The sequence below is a fragment of the Callithrix jacchus genome, chromosome 17 (genome assembly GCF_049354715.1).
Source record: "Callithrix jacchus isolate 240 chromosome 17, calJac240_pri, whole genome shotgun sequence".
Classification (NCBI taxonomy): Eukaryota; Metazoa; Chordata; class Mammalia; order Primates; family Cebidae; genus Callithrix; species Callithrix jacchus.
This window is the reverse complement of record NC_133518.1, coordinates 62825883-62846286: the sequence shown is the minus strand read 5'-3', so window position 1 is coordinate 62846286 and position 20404 is coordinate 62825883. Positions and strand designations below refer to the sequence as shown.

General features: G+C 41.3%; 1 protein-coding gene across 17 annotated transcripts in view; it reads left to right on the top strand.

Moving 5' to 3' along the window:
- Window positions 1-338: 338 nt before the first annotated feature.
- Window positions 339-20404, top strand: part of THRB (thyroid hormone receptor beta) — a 388999-nt gene continuing 368933 nt past the window's right edge. For 5 of the 17 annotated variants that reach the window (XM_035277788.3, XM_035277790.3, XM_017965896.4 and 2 more), the window contains exon 1: window positions 1180-1492. The gene's annotated coding sequence lies outside the window, so the exon portion shown is untranslated. The other 12 variants (XM_078354405.1, XM_008983911.5, XM_078354408.1 and 9 more) reach the window with 7 other exon arrangements.

Genomic DNA, 20404 nt, shown 5'->3' with positions numbered 1-20404 from the left:
TATAGTTTCTTATTGACTACCTTTTCGCTGTCTGGCGACTCGGTATTTTCCAAGTATCCTTCTAGCTCAGAAAGCAAGTCTCTTCCTGGCATCCAGGACTTAAGGTCAGGGCATTGGAAAGACCTATATTAGCCCAGGAAAGGACTCTTTCTTCAAAAGTATACATTATTTTTGTCTTCTGATTTTATCTGTACATTTCCAGGGCAAAGACAAATTTATAGGGCGGCCCTTCTGGGACGTGTGAAGTGTCTCAGCCCTGAACGCACCTCTCCCACGATATGCATTATGGAGGTGGGGGTGTCCTTCTTAAGGGCAAGCCAGGCATGTCCCAAACTTCCATTCTCGAGTGGCGGTGGTGGTGAGAGAGCCGCCAGATGGCCGGGCCTGAGGAGGCCCGAGCAGGAGCCAGAACGCCGGGTCCTCCCGACACGCGCCACAAGTGGTTTGAGAGCGGAGGGAGGAGCGCGGTGGCACGGGTCGCGCCGGTCGGGCAGGGCACAGAAGGCCAGAGCGTGCTCCTGGAAGACTCGCCCGCGGGTCCCGTGTCATTCGCCCCCCATTCTTTCCTCTTCTCCAACTAGAGTGATGACGACCAAACCCACACCTACGCGCGCAGGCCATCGGGTGGGTGGACACGCGGCCACCAAACCCACAGCACCTTCACCACACTTGGGAGGGCACGGCCCGGATTAGGAGAAGGGGAAGCGCCGACACCTGGGAAGGCAGGTGCGGAAGCAGCCGGCCCCGGAATGGCGAGTGCGTAGGGCCGGGTGTCCGGGTCCGGGTCCACAAGCCCGGCGCTGTGAGCGCGTCGGAGCGCGGGCCCCGAGCCTGGTAGGGGGCGTCTGTGCTGGCCGGGCAGCCCGGGGCGGTGGCGGCGGCGGGGTGTGCGGCCAGGAGGCCATTTCCTCGCTGCGCCCCTGCCGGAGCCGGGTTTGCCTGCTCTTGGCCGCCGCCGCCGCCGCGCGAGTCGGACCGCCGGGAGGGCTGAAGGGAAACCAGGTCACCGGTTCGCAGACTCGGCGCGGAGCAGGCGCCCCGGGCCCAGAGTAAGCAGCGTCTGGGGAGCGGGCCGGGGCGGGCCGGGCACGCGGGGGACCCGGAGAGGCGGGGACTCTGGTGCCCCGGCCACACTCTCTTCCTACGCCTATAAAAGTGGAGAGACCGGGGAGGTCCAGCGCGGCCCTGGCTGCGGCCGCCTCTCCGCCCAAGGAGTTGACATTTTGCAGGACTCGCGCGACGCCCAGTCGCCGGCGCTCCCCGGGACCCCGCCGCCGGGAGGAGGGGGCGGAGGAGGGTGGAGACTGCGGGGCTTGGCCAAGGAAGGCGCACATCCTCGGGCGGGCGGCCGTGACGCGGCGGGGATTAACTTTGCATGAATAATGTGAGTGCGCTTGGAAAAGAGACCTCCTGCTCCGCGGGCTCGGGGCAAGGGCCCGCAGGCTACCTTCCCCTGTCAGGGGCGCTCAACCCAACCGGCTCCAGGGCACTGGTAATTTGTCTAGAGGACAGCGCGGAGGCAGCGGGGTGAGGGGAGGAGGGGGCGACAGTTCCAACTGTCCACAGGGTGGGCGGGATGGTGACGGGGTGTCGCAGGAACCCGGAGGGGTGCAGGCAGCAAAGCGTAGCGCGCGCGGGCGGGCGGGCGTGGGTGGTGGGGGTGTCATTAGCCCGATTACCTGCCTCCGCGGGGCTTCTGCGCCCCGGATCTGGGAGGAGGTGCCCTCTCGTGTTCGGGCACTGCGCGGCGGCAGGCTGCGAGCCACAGTGTGGACATTGGTGGAACAGGGTGGCTGGGGGCCCCCTCCAATCGCAGAGGCTCTGTTCCTCAAACCCCAAGCCCAGCTGTTGACATGTTCCTTGTGAAATGGAGTTTGGCATCCTCAGCGCCGAACCCAGTGGAAGTTTCCGTGATGAGGAAGTTGTGTGACACGGGGGTTCGGAAAAGGTTTGCAGGCACAGGGGGGAGGGTTAAAGGGATTGTGGGTCTCCCATCCCCCCTTTTTCGCCTGCCCCGGAACTCTGGGGCTTGGAAAGGAGAATTATCCTGAATGTTGGCGTGCGCAGTGGCCGGTGCCTGGCGACTGGGCTTCTCTCCGCCTCCTGGGGGCTCGGCTGGGATTTTGCTAGCCTCCTGGGTCGCGCTCCTTTGCTTTGCTTCTCTTGGCGTAGCATCTTCCTCTGGGTCGCCTCGAATTGGTTGTGATACCAGTTTTGCCAGCTGTGTGACCTCCACCCCCTCGGAGAAGGACTCATTTGGGGAATTTTCATTCTTAGTGGATTTTGTCCTTGTTAGCGGCAGTTGTCATTTTGGGGGGAGGATTTCCCAATGACCATTGTGGGGTTATTATTAGCGCTAATTCTTAAGCCCTCTAATTTATTTTAAGGAGAGGAGAGGGAGGATATGAGATGAGTTTTTTTTTTTTAAGATTAAATGTACAAGTTTCCCCAAATGGAAAATTTTAAAAGAAGGATCTAGAAGCATAATAATTCATAAAGTGAGTCAAAGAAAGGGAAGAGTTTACCTGAACAGCCAAGTTCAGACTCTCCGTTCTCCTTTCTCCACATACAGTTAGGATTTTTGAAGATTCAAACACTGCGTAATCAGTAAACGCATTTGAAATACATTCTTCCTCAGCATGTTATTGGTCTTGGGTACTAGTCAGATTCAGTTTTAAAGACCTGTTTTGAAGTTCAAGAAATTAAGCATTGCTTACACAGGGTATTAATACCAAGCAGAGCAATTTATATGATGATAAATGCATTGGTAATGTAGACCTGTTGGCCAATCTTCACATTATTTAGCCTTAGTTCAGTTTAATTGTAAGAATGTGTAGCATGCACTGCACACAAAGAAATAAAAATTGCATTTTAGTCAACATGTTCATGATTCATTCTGAATATCCAGTGACTGACCTGCTCCCCAATTCACTTCTGCTTAATTGTTTCTAATTCTGAAATAAGTCAGAGGCTAGGAAACAATGAAAAACGTGTTTCAGTGCTAAATATTTGAAGCAGTTGATGTTTTTAGGATGTTTTCATGCTAGGTGGCTGTTTTAATTGAGTCAAACAAATTCAGTACCAAGTGATTTGTTTGGTGTATTTCATACAAAGGCATTGGTGAACAATCATTTATTATTTGTGCATGTTAAAGAAATATAACAGAATCTATTTTTACCTAATTTTGGAGGTTTATTATATATTGGAAATGAGACCATCTGCTAGTAAATACAATTTGGCTTTATTTTATAGCCGGTGAAAGTAAATAATACTGAGTATAGCTACAGAACTTTTTTTTTAGTGAAATAATTCCTGTTGGCATTACAATGCAAAGGTATACTTTTATTGACATTGGAATATTGTCCCATAAAGCAACTGACATTACAAAGAGGAATGAATATTCCATGTCTATCCTTTCAGTTCTTGTAGTAAATTCTGCCATAATTAGAGATGAATTAAGACAACTTCTTTTTTATCCATTATCTTTGGTAAAGGGGATTTCTTAACATTGCCTTAAGAGCAGAGAAAGTTGTGGATTCCTTTCCTTTCCTGGGGTTTTTGCAGTTGTTTAAAGCATGAGTTGTGTGGAGCCACAAATAGTATAGGATGTTTCTTTTTTTTTAGTAAGCCCATCTTTTTGAAGGAAATCAGAGTAAAGGTGTTTGGTCTTCAGCCTGGTCTTCTCATTCTAGTGTAAGGTTATGTGGCACCTTCTTAGCCCTTCCCTGACCACTTGAGCAAAGGCAGTCCCTCATTCCTTTTCAGACCCATCACACTGGTTTTATTTTGTTGTTGTCGTTTGTTTATTTTGTTCTTCTTTTTCTTTCCTCAACTGTATTTGCAGTATGAATTGTTCATTTCAATTGATGTTTGTTGATTACCTGTTTCCTTGCCTAGGATATAGAGTCCATGAGCACAGGACTCTTGACTGCCTCACTCACTCTTATTTTCAGCATCTAGAACAATTCTTGGCACATAGTAGGTGCTGGATAAATCTTTGGTGAATAAATGAATGATGGCATCCAAGTATTATGTTCTCAAAAATATCTGACTATGCATCCTAAGTGGGTACCAGCTGGGAATGCCAAGATCTGTGCTGTGTGTGTGTGTGTTTGTGTGTTGCACACATGCCATACTTATACGGTTCACTCTTTGTTTATTTCTCTCTCTCTCTCTCTCTCTCTTTGACATAAACGCTTGCCTTCCATTCTGTGTAGTGACTATGTAAAGAGTTATTTCTGTGAGTTCCTCCTAAGGGCATTTGCCTTGAGTACATGGAAATCCTCAGCAGCAGTTTTTCTTACATGTTACCTTGATCCCCGGAAGACATTGACTTTCAACTCCCTGAATTTTGACAGAATCTTTATGAGTTCCAGAACCATTGTCAGTGCTAAGAGTGAAATACCAGGGCCTAGACATCACTGGGTGATAGCAGTGTCTTCTCACTTAGCAGGTCCTGGAAGTGCCTCTGGTAATGGCAGCCTTAAGTGGACCAACCAGTGCATGGTGGTACAATTTGGGCTGCGAAAGTGGTGTTTGGGGAAGGGGCAAAATGCAATGGTCAGGATCTTACACAAGCTAGAAATAAATAACCTTTGGTGATAGATTTGAAAATAACCCGATAGTTATTATATGTTATTAGTTAGGTCAGTCAGCCTCTCTTTTTGCCCCCTTTTGCCCCTTCATAAAAGTATTCTGAACCAAATGATGGTGGGAAATATTGGATTATCTGAGTTTTCAAGTGAGCAGAGCATAATATTGAAGGAGTCATCTTCAAATTAGTTATTCAGATAATTCATTAGTTATTAGAAACTCTTCCAAGTTGAGAGCAAAAGGAAATTATAATTGAAGATTATGGTGACTTGTTTTTGTGTATAGAGTATCAGCTTTCGTAAGTGTGTCTGCGTAAATGCATAGTAAAAAATCCCACAAAATAAGACTGTTAAAAATGGGAAGGGAAGAAAGATCAAATCTTGTAGAGGAGGGAAGATAATTAAACTGCAATCCTAAGTGCCTACTGCTTTAGAGTACTCAATTTGGCTTTGAGCTTCTTAGTAGTAGCCAAGTTAACAGAAAAAAGGGGGTCTGGAGGTGGCATGCATTAAACTTGTAAGGATGGCACATGTAGAGTGCCTGCCATGGTGCTTGCAAACTAGTATTTACTCATATGAAATATCAAATTATATCATGGATAATACTTGAACTTCAATTCTACAGAAAATGAAGTTAGGTTCTTTATATGGTCCTGTCTTTTGCCAACTCTGGAATGGAAAAAAAATGCAGAAGACATAATGGTGAAAAGTAAGCCAGTATGTTTGTAGGGGGCCTGAGGTACTATGTCCTATCAGTGGAGATTCTGGGGATAAACCTCAATGCAGAAATAAAGCTCAGGAAACCTAGATTGGGTAACATGCTCTGTAAGCTAATTTTCCCAAATATCCAGAGTCTCAGCCACACTTTTGATTAGAGCAATTTAAGAGGACAGGACAACCAGGTACTTGAAAATGACCCTATGGCCATAAACATCCCTGAACATGTGACCCCTGATGCTTCAGTCTATATCGCTCTTACTACCCTGCAGGGTAGTTGGTTTCTGTTCCCATCTCTTAAGTTGTGACGAGGCACTATGCATGGGTTTATTCATCTTTGACTCCCCAGAGCCTAGCAAAGAGCTTGGTACATGGGCACAGGTGAAACACCGTTGGAAGAATGAATGGAAGGGTAGAAAGGGCAGTGCTTCTCTTTCCCTCGTGGGTTGGTATTAAGTGTCATATGTGGACTTGGATTTGTCCAGAGTGAATGTTTGCTGCCTGTATTGCATCATATGTTCAGATCACAGCTGACTGTTTTGCTTGAAGGGCTTGTTCTAGTGTCAAAGCTGGTTGAGCAATTGATGGCAAGCTAACTCCTTGCTTTATTTAAAGTCATATTGATTCTTTGATTGGTATCTCATTCAGTCTACAAATATTTATGTACCTACTATGTAACTGGCCCCACTAGCCATTTTTCAGTTTAGCATGAAGCCCAGTGACCTAAGAGACAACATATTTATACAAAAGGATTCTGAAATTGTCTCCATTGTGGGGAGATGGATACACCTACTGGAGTATCTCATACGGCCCCCCAAAAATTGTTATTTTATATCTGAGGAGGTGATTGTGATTTCTGTAGCCCTTACATTAATGTGAATTAATATTAATGTAAATTCCAGCAAGACTCACTCAAGAATCTCTTGTATCCAAGTAGTAGGGGAGTTGAATATATTTAGGCTGGTGAGTTTCTGATTTAAAATGTTCACTCTCCAATTTAAGTTCCCAAACCTGTTAGTCCATTTTGGCATTTAAACAAGTTGGGGGGGAGTGTCCAAATCACTGAGTCACAAGTAATATATTTCCATACCTTCCTCTCAGGAATCTGGCCAGCTGACATCTAGAATAGTGATCTATGCTCAATGCTAATGTTATTTGGTCCCTACTGTCCTAATTTCAAGGGGCTTTGAAGTCTTTATGTACTGGCAGCTCTTCTTGTGCTGTGCTGTTTTTATTGAGTTGAGAAACTGAGTTCTGCTGTAAACCTAAGGATCTTTTCCAAATAGCAAATCAGAGGAATCTGGAATTAGGGCCTAGGAACCTTGACTGTCCTGAGAACCATACTGTAGCTTTTCCATCATGACAGTCAGTCCTAACAATATGATATACTACCTGGACGATGTTTCTGATGGATGTAGATGTGCTTGATAATAGGGCTCATCTCTCTTGCCTCAGACACATTACATTTGCACAGAAGGCAGATCTACCTGTAACAACCCAGAATATCTGCACTTGAGTCTTTTGCAAGAAGATATAACCTTATACTGTCTGCTGGTCAGTGCTTACCAGACATTAAATGATATTGGTATAGTGGTTTAAATCTTTAACCACTAAAATCATTCAATTGATTTTATTGTTTGACCAACATCAATCAATAGGTTTAAAATTATCCTAAGAAGCAATATTTTTATTAAAAAAAACTGTTATGGCAAAATAACTTAAAGGAACTTAACAAAAACCCTTTGTGATATTATCTTACTTGTTTATTTGCTAAAAGCAAGCAGTTATTTGGTATTTGTCAGACAGGGCCTGGTGTCTATTAAATCTGTTTTCCAGTTACTACTCATTCATTTAAGGCAGTGCAGAATCTTGAAGTATTTTTTTAGCCGTTGAGAAATATTGAATAGTTTATTCTAGTTCTTTGAAAATTACTGAACAATGGACAGTGTGCAAGTCATTGACACCTATCTCAGATCTTCTGGGACAACTGTGATTTAGAGATTTTTGTTAAAAAACCCAGAAGGCAAATTCATGGTCCAATTCATCACAATGAAGAAGCTTGTGGCTTACATAGCTCAACTCACTTTTGTCTTCCTGATCTGCATATTTTATCCAATTTTTATTTTTCCTAATCCTGCTTTAACAACTACTATACATAGTTTATTCCTTATCATATGTATACATGCACAAACACCTAAATACATATGTGCGTTTGTGTTTTAAGAGTGGATTGCAGATGAGGCATAAATAATTTGGAAAGGATTGGTCTGGAGTGATTTGCTCATTCAACTTCCTGCTTCCAAAAGAGGGTCTTCAGGGAGTCATGGCCTCTCTTCTGTGATCAATAATGTAGGCATTTATAAGAAAGTCATGAGTGACAAGTTTATTAAAAGTTTAGGCATTTATAAGAAAGTCATGATGGACAAAGGAATGCGGATTGACTGCAGGCGTGTCTTCTTTATTTGGGAATATACTTACTTGACTCCTCTGGAGGCTCAGGAATGTTTATGATGAGGAAGGTTGAGAAGATAGTCATGGTGTTATGACCCTGGCATTCAGGAACCTGTTGAGTATTCTAACTCTTGTGACATGGTGTTTGTTCGTTCTCAGAATGGTTCAGATATACTTCTTCCCTTTATAATTTGTTTCTCTTGGGACTCTTTTTCCTGATTTCATCAATGTCTACACAAAGCAGGTGCTCAGAAAAGAATGATTGATGCTAACAATCATAATGTTCCTTGGGCTTGGCCACCTTTTTTCACATTTCTATCTTAAGTGCATAAACGTCTTACCAATGGCATGTCCATACATGCAGAGTCTGTCTCTGTGACAAGTGTGTGTCATGTTCTCAGATATAGTGGAAAAAGCACCGCTTGTCTCTGGCTTCTGCTGTGATTCCCATGCTCACCTTCTAAATCACAGTGAGAAATGCTACAGTCACCTTGATGTCCCAAGCCACAAACCCCGTCATTGTTTTCAGTCCCCTCTACTTGCTCCTGAATATCTTGGCAGATGCTGGTCTTATATTACTTTTTACTTCTTTTACTACTCTATTTGTTTATTTTACTCTAAGCTCAATTACGTTTGGGAAATCTTGAGTTTAACGACTTGATGTAAAAGCTTTCAGAGCCTATTTTTATACTAGTCTGAATGATAAATGTCCAAGAATGGGGAGGGCAGATAGCAAAATTTGTTTGATCACTGTATTGTACTCCGTGTGTGTGTGTGTGTGTGTGTGTGTGTGTAAACCCTCAAGAGACAAAAGGCAAAAGTTCAGCACAATAGGTTGTGAGGAACAGTTCACTACATCATACTTTTAAAAAATCAGGCTCATATGTTTTAACCTTTCAGTACGTTTCATAAAAAGTGATATATCAAATGAGTATATCTAGCACCACAGCAGAACCTTTTTGCTTTCTCTGTCTCTCTCTCTCTGTCTCTCTCCCTCTCTCTCTCTCTCTCTCTCTCTCCACACACACACACACACACACACACCTTATATACAACAACTTGTATACACCACTGGTTAATACTACCCATTGTTGAAGTATTTTGCAACAATGTAAAAGTCCTGCCTCATTTCTGTTCCTTTGAAAACATTATAATCATAATCTTTTCTTGACTTTCTTTCTGATGTTTAGATGTATTAATTTACATAAGCTGGAGAATGGTTTATATCTGCTGTATTTCTAAATTTACTTTTAGAATTTTACCTAGACTTGGCCAGGCACGGTGGCTCACACCTGTAATCCCAGCACTTTGGGAAGCTGAGGGGGGTGGATCACGAGGTCAAGAGATCAAGACTATCCTGGCCAACGTGGTGAAACCCCATCGCTACTAAAAATACAAAAAAAAAAAAAAAATAGCTGGGCGTGGTGGTGAGCACCTGTAGTTCCAGCTACTTGGGTGGCTGAGGCAGAACAATAGCTTGAACCTGGGAGGCAGAAGTTGCAGTGGACCGAGATCGTGCCACTGCACTCCAGCCTGATGACAGAATGAGACTCTGTCTCAAAAAAAAAAAAAAAAAAAAAACAACAATTACCTAGGCTTCACTGCAATTTCTGCTATACTTCCAACATTTGGAGATCTAGAATAATGTATTTGCATCTGAATTGTAGCTACAGCAGGGAATAGAATAAGGTTGTTTAGTCATTGTGTTATTTTTCTTTAAAACAAAAGGAACCAAGGGAAACTTACACAGAAAATATTTTTTGAAACAATTTAAGTTATGACCTATGTAGATTATGAACGTATGCATTTGCCCTGTAATGTGGCAGTTAGAAGGGATTCGAAAAGCATCTCATCCTCCTGAGGCTGTGTGAAAAAAAAAATCCTAGGGGTCTGGTTTATTAATCTATCTCACACGCTATAGGTTCATAAATATAAGGTATTGCTAAAGTGAAGGCATACTCTAGAATATACTGCACACGCATTCATGTATTATTGATAAAAAATGTGTGTTTCTTTCTATTTCTCTTTATTGAAGTTGCCACAAAAACCAAGCCTTATAATAAGTAATTTTTTTCTTCTGGAGTTTGTCCATTGGTCACAAATTCATGGGGCATCTGTCAGGTCCTAGACACAATAATAGGTGCCAAGGCACCATGGGAGAGCATTTAAAAATCCTTGTTGCATTGATGAGCTGCTCAGAAACTTTTGGGGCAATCTATTGGGGGTGATTTAGTGTAGACTAGTGTTTCTCAGTTGAGGTACTATTTGCATTTTGAGCCAGTAATTCCTCTGCACTATTGGTATTTGGGGCCAGATAATCCTTTGCTGTGGAGGGCTGTCCTGTATATTATAGGATGTTTAGCAACATTGCTGGCTTCTACTCACTAGCTGTCAATAGCTCCTACCGCCCATTTTTGTTGTGACCATCAAAAATGTCTCCAGATATTGTTGGATGTCTACTGGGAGGCAAAACTGCCCCCATTAAGAACAACTGGTGTAGAGGTTAAGAATTGGGCTAGTGGAGTGAGAAATAGGTGGATTTGTGTTCTGGTTTCACCTGGCTTCATTGCATGTGTTCGTTTTCCTCATCTATAATGTGAAGATTAAATGAAATAATGTAGTTCTTGACTCGTAGTCAAGTATTTCTATATTAGCTACTTGTAGTAGTGGTAGCATTAATACTTTAGTAGGCAATTATAATATTCATAAGTCCTATGACATAGTTAAGTACAATGTACATTGTGGGGACACATAGGGGTAGGAGGGTTCTAGGTGGAAACAAACACGATATGCATATGAAGTGAAAGTAAAAGTATGAAGCATTTGGAAAATTGTAAGGAGCCCAGCCTGACTCATGTGCAAAGGACTATAAATGAGGCCATGGGAGCAGGCAGGAGCCAGATGGCGAGGACTTTCCTGGGCACAATAAGGAAGATTGACTTTGTCTTGATAGCTTGAAGAGACTTAAGAATGTTCAGCAAATCTGATTTTTTATTTTAGAAGAGTTCTTTGGGATAGGTCTTGAGTGGGAGAGAGACTGGAGGTGATGAGCCCAGTTAGAGACTCTTAGAATAGTCCACTGAGAGATGATGCCTGCTGGAGCCGAGGCAGTTATATATTGCTGTGATGTCTCTGGGAACAGATTTCACTTTCTCTGAGATGTGGCAAAATTTTTCTAATTTAATTCCAATAATGAATATTTTTAGCAAGCTAGCTCTACATTTGGGGGAATTTCAAGTTTAATTTGAAAGCAGATTACATGATAGATTCTCTTTAAAATGTTTTCAAGTGGAGCTTAATTTAAAGACCATCTCACAGCCTATTCATAGTTGAATATTACTTCAAGGGCTTCTCTGCCACTGTATGTACAGCTCCTCTGACAGAAATATATTTCTATATGACTACATTGAAATGGCATTGACATTGTTGTGTTGAGATTCATTATTTAGTGTGAAGTGTTTTTCATATTTAATGTTAAGTTATTTTCTGATGGGGATTTTATTTCTTGAATGATCAAGATTAGAAATGGGTGAAGACTATGAATGAATGAATGAGTGAATGAATGAGTGCAGGAATGGGTGGCTTTATGGAAATATCGCCACATTAAGAATAAAAATACTTTGGACAAGTCTCTTGGCTTTTCTGAGCTTTAACTTTTAGTCATAAAATGATACTTGTAGATAATTAGATAATCTCAAAGTTATCTTTAGCCCAGGGGTTGGGAAACATTATCTATAACAGTCTATATCATAAATATTTTAGGCTTTTCAGGACACAGTCTCTGGTGAAACTACTAATTCTACTGCCGTTGTAGTAGAAAAATGGCCATAAACAATATGTGAACAAATGGTGTGGCTGTGTACCAATAAAACTTTATTTACAAAACAGGTGATAGGCTGCAGTTTATTAACCCTGGGTAGCCCATCACTGTCTAATAGAAATAGAATGTGAGCCATATATATGATTTAAAATTCTTCTAGTAGTCACATTAAAAGTAAGAAAAAAGCAACCAGTAAGGTTAAATTCAATACTATATTTTATTTTACCTAATATATTTAAAATATTATCAACATGTAATCATTATAAGAATATTAAGAATATATTTCACTTTCTTCCAAGTGAAATTCCTTTTGATATCTGGTGTGTATTTTACACTTGCAACATATCTTAATTCAACAGCCATTTATGGCAAGTAGGTACTGTAATTTGATGACAGGACTCTAGAGTTAAAACTCTCAGATTCTATCAAATTCCATGCGAAAGTAAATTATATGCATTAATTCAAGTGATTGAGATGTTTTCATTTTCTTGCCAGATATATTGGTTAGTAAAACACCATCCACACTCAAAAATAAAATACAAAATGAACAGTGGCTCAAACAAATGGAAGTTTATTTTTCATTTATGTAAGTTGAAAATTGCTGTTCCTGATTGGCTGATGGCTCTGCTCCACAGTGATTCAGGGGTTCCTCTGGTCTTGGGTTCCTCCATCTTCGGGACATGGCTCCCAGGTCATGGGCTCATTGCATCAGACCACTGAAAGAGGAACCAGAAAGTGAAAAGTATGCTGATGTCTTAACCACCTTGGCTTGGAAGAAACACATAATCACTTTGTTCACATTCTCTTGGTGAGAACAAATCACATGTCCCTCACCTAAATGAAGTGGGATGGGATGAAAATATAGTCCCTACTGGGAAGCTGCTTTTCAGTGATGTCTTTATACTGTGGAAAGGAGGGCAAGAATTTGGTGAGCAGTGGGTTGTCTTTGCCACACTGTGCTACTGTTTTTTAATTCAATGAGGTAGCTAAGTTCTATCTTTTTGTGCCATACAGCCCTCCTATCTGACCTAATTCTGTTTTCCTACTTCCTTCTCACCCTTAGGGGGTCATCTTTAACCTTGCTAGACCTGGTTTTACCTTTTTGTCTTTGGCCATCATTTTTATTTCCTTGATAAACCTATGTGGTTCATACTATACAAAGAGTGTTGGGAACTTGCTGATGAATCCTCATATCATTGTCAACACATTATTAACATTCTTATTATTTTAAAGAGAACTAAAATTTAAAATAGAGATGTTAGAAAACAAAAGCCAGAGCTGGTTCTTGGTATGTTGACAGAGGTACTGAAGCGATTTTTCGTGGAATAATTTTATGAAAGTTTTAGATTGTTTAAATAAATGACTCTACATAATATCTTGACTTAAAAAATACGAATTTTCCTAATATTTAACCTGGTATTTACTCTATAATTTCTTACTATAATGAGACACACTCTTTTCTAGTCCAAAAGAAAATTTGCTTGTTTTCGTCTCAAATTATAAGTGTGTTTTATCAAATACTCAGCCAGGTCTATAGAAATGCAAGAAATATGAGGGGCATGAATAATAAAAGTGAGGTAAATAAAAAGAACAAATAAAATCTTTTCTTCTAACTATGCATATTTTACCTTTTTGGAAACATTATCATTTTATTATTATTAATAATATTTTAAGAAGAGACACAAAGGACACATACATTTTAGATTATTAAGACTAACCAATAATAAGAAGTATCATGCTGAGAACATATAAAAGAAATATAAACAACATATGCCTTTATATTTGACTGGATAAGGCTGTCTTCCACCTCACAAGCCTATTGCTGATTTTAAATATTTTTGATAATTAAAAATTGCAATATTAAGGAGTTGATTCTGATAATGTCTGTCAGGTCCAGAATCTAGCCAACTATTAATATCCCATAATAGGTGAGTAATAATGCTCTCAATCCCCAGTTTATTTCTGGTCTGTGATTGCGGTCTCTAGGACTCAGCATATCCCACAGTAGTGGGCTCCAGTGATGTCCTATTTTAATGCTCTGTCATAGAGCAGGGAAAAGAAACCCCCTTCTCTTACTGGCTGAGTGTATTGTGAGAGGGTGGAAGCTGGGGGTCCTGCATCCTGGCTTGATTGGGAGATAGGACACTTGAAAGAGAAAGAAATCAGGAGGTGGTGTTTAAGGGAAGGGTAGGCATCTACACCTGCGTTGAAAGCCAGACTCAGTTGGATGCTTGGCTTGGCTGCCTGCCAGCTATGGTCTCTCTGGCAAGTTTAATCTCTTTGAACTTCAGTCACTCTATCTTTGCAATGGAAATAATGTTGGTATTTACTTCGCAGCACTGTGGAAGAAATTACATGAGATAATGGCTATAAACTGCTTAGCCAGGAATAAATTATTATCTGTTTATTGGTCACAATCTCTGTTTTATAGATGACCTAGTATTTTTCAGCCTCAAAGATGTGTGTTCTCTAGTCAGTTGTCCAAGTCAGTGAACCTTCAGGGTTTGCAAAAAGTAAGAATAACGGTGCTCAGTTACCTGTTCAGGATTCCCTTGTTCTTGATTTTTTTTACAGTCCATATTTAAACTTCTGTCCCTTGGAGTCCAATGAATATTATTGCCCACTTCTGTTTCAGTTTGATTTCCCAATATCCTTTATTCAAGGAGCTCTTGAAATCCTGCCCTGATAAATTAGGATTGAGATTACAATTCTCTCTGGTTCTGCCCTACTGAAACATGCCACTCCAATAACAGGTTCCCTCACCCCTTTGTCCACAGGTAATATTACATGTTTAGTCACTTGCTATATATCTATATTCCTTCACTGTTCAGTGTCTACACCCCTTATTTGTCAATGAGATATTTATTTGCTAGATTTTAAGTTCTAAGAGGGCAAGGACTGTGTGTTAAACAAGTTCAGTCCAGTTTAGAAGGAACCCAGCAGGTAGGTGCTGAGTAATACTTTCCTGATGTTTTGACCAACCACGAGTAAGCTCTTCATATAATTAGGATGAATCTAATTTTAAAATGAGCAACCGCGTGTCCTCAGATGAACCAGAATATACACTTACAAGGCCCTGCTGTCCTGCATTATAAATAAGGGAATAGGTTGCCCTGCAGAAAAGCTCTGCTGTTGTTTTCTTTTTCCTTTAAAAAAAAAAAAAAAAAAAAGGAAACTCATCCACACACATAAGAACTGAGATAGAAGATCTTCTCAATTCCTCAAGTAAGTTGGCAAGAATTCAGGGCCCCAAAGTGAATGTTCTCTGCAAAGATGAAACCAAGCAAAAATCCACACTCTGATGATTCGTAAGGAAACTTGGTTAAGAATGGCTTATGGTGAAAAGACCCAGAGCTTGGCTACCTGATTCTTCAACTTGTATGACAGCAATAACTTCCTTAGGTGACAGGTTCAAGTTTCTTCAGGGATGATATTGTGAGACTGTTCAGAAAATGTCAAGCTCCGTCACTTTTTAAATTTTCTTTTCACTGATAGGAGGAACCCCTTGGACACAGAGCTCCTGTGGCAGCCTTCACAATGCCTAGCTTTCTTCTGGCCTGTTATTTCTTAAGATTTTTAGCATCTCAGAATTCTATTACTTGGAAGATGAGTGACTGGACTTTGCCATGAAGGGATTTTATTATATAGTTTGTTTCTCTTCATTGTCTAGCAGTTTTTTGAAATAACTGTTTCATTTTTGCTCTTTTGTGGTTTTAAATCCCCACCAGCAATTTGTTAAAGTTTTCTTTGAACAATGCCAGTGTCACTCTTCTTCTTTGCCTCTTCCCAGAATTATAGTAAGAGTCTCTTCTTGGAGTCAAGTGTTGTTACTTATTAGAGTTCTTGTACAAGTTTGACTTTAGGGCCATTGGAGACTAATAAGGAGTATGTTTGTGCTCCAGAGTCATTTGATCCCTGCCATCCTTGAGCAAAAGATGTGGTTTTGCTTCTTCTGTTAATGAGAGAGAATGGAATGTGCCTCAAGTTGTAGTTCTTTTTTTTTCTCTTTCTTTTTCTTTGAGGTGGAGTCTTGCTCTGTAGCCCAGGCTGGAGTGCAGTGGCATGATCTTGGCTCACTGCGTCCTCCGCTTCCCCGGATCCTGGTTCAAGCAATTCTCCTGCTCAATCAACCTCCTGAGTAGCTGGGATTGCAAGTGCACACCACCACACCCAGCTGATTTTTGTATTTTTAGTCAAGACAGGGTTTGACCATGTTGGCCAGGCTTGTCTTGAACTCCTGACCTCGTGATCTGCCTGCCTCCACCTCCCAAAGTGCTAGGATTACAGGTGTGAGCCACCACGCCCAGCCCCCGAAGTTGTATTTCTAATGGTCTGAGAGAAGTGGGTCCTCTGAGGAGTCTGAGCCCAGGACCTTGGGGATGCAAAAATTGGCCAATCTCTAGTAATCCTGAGGTCCCTCCTAAGGGAAGGGATACTGTGGACCCAGAGAGCTCTTACATCAGAGGAACCTGAGGATCAAGTACTTTCCAGTTCCATATTCTTTCAAAAGACTGGCCATCATTTTGGGCTCCCCAGAAGCAAATTCTGAGATGAAAATTCAAGTGCAAGTGATTTTTAGGGGGAGGTAAAGAAAGCACCAATAGGAAATTGGGGGAGAGCCTGGCAGGAACAGCAGCCAGTAAAGTGGGCATTATCAAATCAGTTAAGCATTGTGGGCATCTGGAGCTTAGTCACACTGGGAGACTCATACAGCATGCGACGCTTGTCTCATGGTTGATCCATCCTAAAGGCAAGGGAGTAGGTATTTACTTACCAAAATCTGTCAGGCATTTGTTGGGGACCGCCTCCAGAGGCAGATGATTCCCTGGCATTTCAGGAACATCACCTGGGCAGCCAAGAGCAATCCTCCAGGCAAAGGAACGCAGGTGTTGGCAGTCAGAAGTCAAGGTCATAGGCATTGACATGGTGCCATGGGAGTATAGTCAAGGCACCAGTGGCACTTACCAGCAGGGCAGCCTGTAACCCCCACTTCCACCTGAGGATTGTTGGCCTCATTTGGACTTTCGCATGATTCTCATGAGGAGTGGTCTCCTTTTAGCTGGAACACTAAGCTGACCACACCAGCAACTGATTTGGGATCACTAAAGAGGAATCCCTTGAAACAGGAGCCACAGCCAGATCTCCCACTGCCTTCCTCAGCCCCATCATCTTCCTCACATACTGTCTTCATTCTCTGAAACCTTATTTTCCACCTGAGACAGCCTGTTGGTCATGGTGAGTGCGTTCTGTTTCTCCTAATAGCTTCTATTCTTGTCTCTACCATGTCCTGTGTTCCCTTGGAGCAAGGTTTCTTGGCCTCAGAACTGTTGATATTTTAGAGCACATAATTTTTTTGTGGGGGGATGGGGCTGCCCTGTGCATTGTGGGATATTTAGCAGCATCTCTGGCTTCTTCCCACTGGATCTTATTAGCACTGCTTCCGCCATCCCCTGCCACAATTATGACAATCAAAAATTTCTCCAGACGTTGCCTAGTATCCTCTTGGGGGCATAATCATACCTGTTGGAAACCAGTGTTTAGACTTTAGTTCTAAATCGCCCCCCTAAGCTTTTTATCAGTTATACTTGTTCCTTCATCATGATGATCCTAGTCCTTATGGGGTGAGGAGAGATATTTCCAAATCTAGAAAGCTGGAATATTTTCTCCAGTTGATTCTGACACACCTCCTGCTCCATGGGCCAATACTCTACTCCACCCAGAAATCAGGAATCATTGTCCTACACTTGCGCGCTCTCTCTCACTGCCTCTTCCTATCCTTCTCCCCTCTTTTCCCTTTTTTCTTTTCTTCTCTTTTTTCCCCATCTGCATTGTAAACAACTACAATTTGAAGAATTCAACTTTTCACTTCTGCCTCCTTTTTAAAGGTTTCTGCTTGGTACAATAAAGCTAATACTGTTATGGCAAATCAGCTAAGAAAGTATGTAGTAAGATGTAACATATTTTTAAAATTATGTTCATCCATTCATTCTTTTGTTATCAGATATTTATTCAGCACCAAATATGTGCCAGATGCCTGCTTGGGTATAGTAGTGAACAATACATTCTCTGTCCCTCCAGATACGTACAAAAAATGATGACATAAAAGACAGCTTCCTCAAAGTTAAAAATATTTTTATTTTATCCATATATGCATAGTTCAAATTCTGGAGACTGAAAGTACAAAAACCCAGTATTGTACCAGAAACAGTTACAATGACTGGCTCAACATTTCCTAGTTTGGTAATTCTAACTAAGTCATTTAGAATTATGAAATGATGCCTTGAATGATAGGATTTACTTCTTCACATTAAGACGTATTTTTAGGAACACAGACCGTTTTGACAAGTGAATTTCACAGTTTAAGTTCCTTAAATAAAATGTTAATACATATTTCACAGTCTTTGTTTGGATCCCCTTTTGCTGGTTTTCTGTAACCTGTTTCTGCTTTGCCTGGTCTAGTAGCTGTCCACATATTCGAGTAATCCACTTTTAAGTAGCTTCCAAACAATCAGAAACAGGATTGCATTGCTTGTACTTTTTTGGACAGGTGTAGATTATGGAGAAAGGAAATGGGATAAAGATCACAGAGGAGGGGCCGGGCGCGGTGGCTCAAGCCTGTAATCCCAGCACTTTGGGAGGCCGAGGCGGGTGGATCACAAGGTCAACAGATCGAGACCATCTTGGTCAACATGGTGAAACCCCGTCTCTACTAAAATTACAAAAAATTAGCTGGGCACGGTGGTGCATGCCTGTAATCCCAGCTGCTCGGGAGGCTGAGGAAGGAGAATTGCCTGAACCCAGGAGGTGGAGATTGCGGTGAGCCGAGATCGCGCCATTGCACTCCAGCCTGGGTAACAAGAGCGAAACTCCGTCTCAAAAAAAAAAAAAAAAAAAAAAGATCACAGAGGAGGAGATTATGATGGTGCCGATGTCACTGAGAGATCTACTGACTGGATGTTGCCTTCTTTTGCTGCATTGTGTGTGCTGTACATATCCTGTGTTAGGGCCCTTGTTTCAGCAGCATTAGCTGTAAGGTGGTGGCATGTCCCATGCAGTTATTTCTGTATTTCTGTTATGTCTGTTCCTCTCAATCTCCTCAGACTGATTTCCATACCCTCATTTCTCAAGAGTGTGGTGCCCCTGGACCAGCAGTATACGCACCACCAAGAGCTGATTAGAAATAGAGTCTAGAGCCTCAGCCCAGACCTGCTGAACCCAGAATCTGCATTTAAACAAGGTCCCCGAGGAATTCATATGCATTGGAGTTTGGGTTCACTTTGGAGTTTGAGAAGCACTTTTGTTCTCCTCCTACTTTTCTATATCTATTAAATTTTAAAACTGCAGAAAACAAATTATAGAAGGATTAACGTGGTAACCCTGCTGCATATTGACTAACCCATTATACTTAGTTTATTGTTTTACAAACTTGCCTGTTATCACAGTGGGCCTTGAATTAACATAAGTCACAATCTACAGAAACTTTAAGTAAAAGAGCCTAAAATAGAAAAGTATTAGAGTATATCAAATGTATTTGAAACGTTTGTTTCATTCAAAAAATGGGAAAACACACACACACACACACACACACACACACACACACCTTTATATATATATATCCTGGATCATGATTGCAAAACGAAATTCCAACTGGGGTTACAGTAAAAAAAAAAAAATCTTGAAAACCACTATCATAAATACCCAAATACCCAATATGTCTTTTTGTATATGTTGGCCAATCAAATGCATGCATTTGATGATGTTTGTCCACATGATTGAGATAATGAGATCATTTTCTTTCGTTGAGATTTCTGAATGAGATGATCAAATAGCAAATTGAAGTGTTAAAATTGTCTCAATTGCAAAGTAATAACAATATGAATTTTAATTTTTACCATGATTTTAGAAAACAATGCTCTATCAGCAAATATCTCAAAACCATGTCTTTAATGAAATATTCATCTTAAATCAAGATGATTTAAGAAAAACAACCAATGTTGGCTGACCAAAGGAAGTTCGTTAACTTGAAGGGAATAATACCTTTGAACCCAAAGAAGGTTATGGGAGACAGGATGCCCCCAAATTGGCACTGCAGTTTTAAGTTTTAATATCTTTAGAAGCATAAATAATAAGAGCTTGAAACTAATTATTTGGAAGTTTAGTCCTTTATATTTCTTCAACACTCATTTAGCTTTGCAGTTTTAAAAAGTAAATTTTTCATTTTAATTTTTTTGTTTCAGTTCCTCTGATTGAAGATAGCAACCATTGAAACAATACATTAAAATGTTTAAAGATTATACAAAATTCACATACCAAAATGACTATCTAAATGTAGATAGTAAAACTTTAATATGGTTTTGTACATTTCTAGCAGTAATCCTTCTGAAGCTGTGAACCTGTAGAGTGAAAGAAAACCAAGTTGCTTTTCAAGTATGATCTGGGTGAAGCCAAGCCTCAGAGAACCCTTGGAGAGTCAGGTTTCACCACTGTGGGAAAGAACTAGTCCATGGGGTGAAACCAAGGTGCTTTGTGCAGCAGGTTGCTAATGCCAGGCTGAGACACAGTTCCAGGGAGGTGCTTTCCATCTTGCAGGCAGAATCTGTGCCAGACAATGAGTTGTCTCTGAAAGTGCCTTTGCCCCTGAAGAGCAGCAGCTGGGTGGACCTAGCAGCTCCTTCTGAGCTTCCCAACTGTGTTCTCAGGTCCTTTCCTGATCTTCAAGGACTCAGATTTTCATGAAATGATTGCTTACTTGAGGGATTCCTTAGAAAGACCCAAGTGAGTTATTTAAAGCAGTATTTTATTAAACATGATTTCACATATGCTT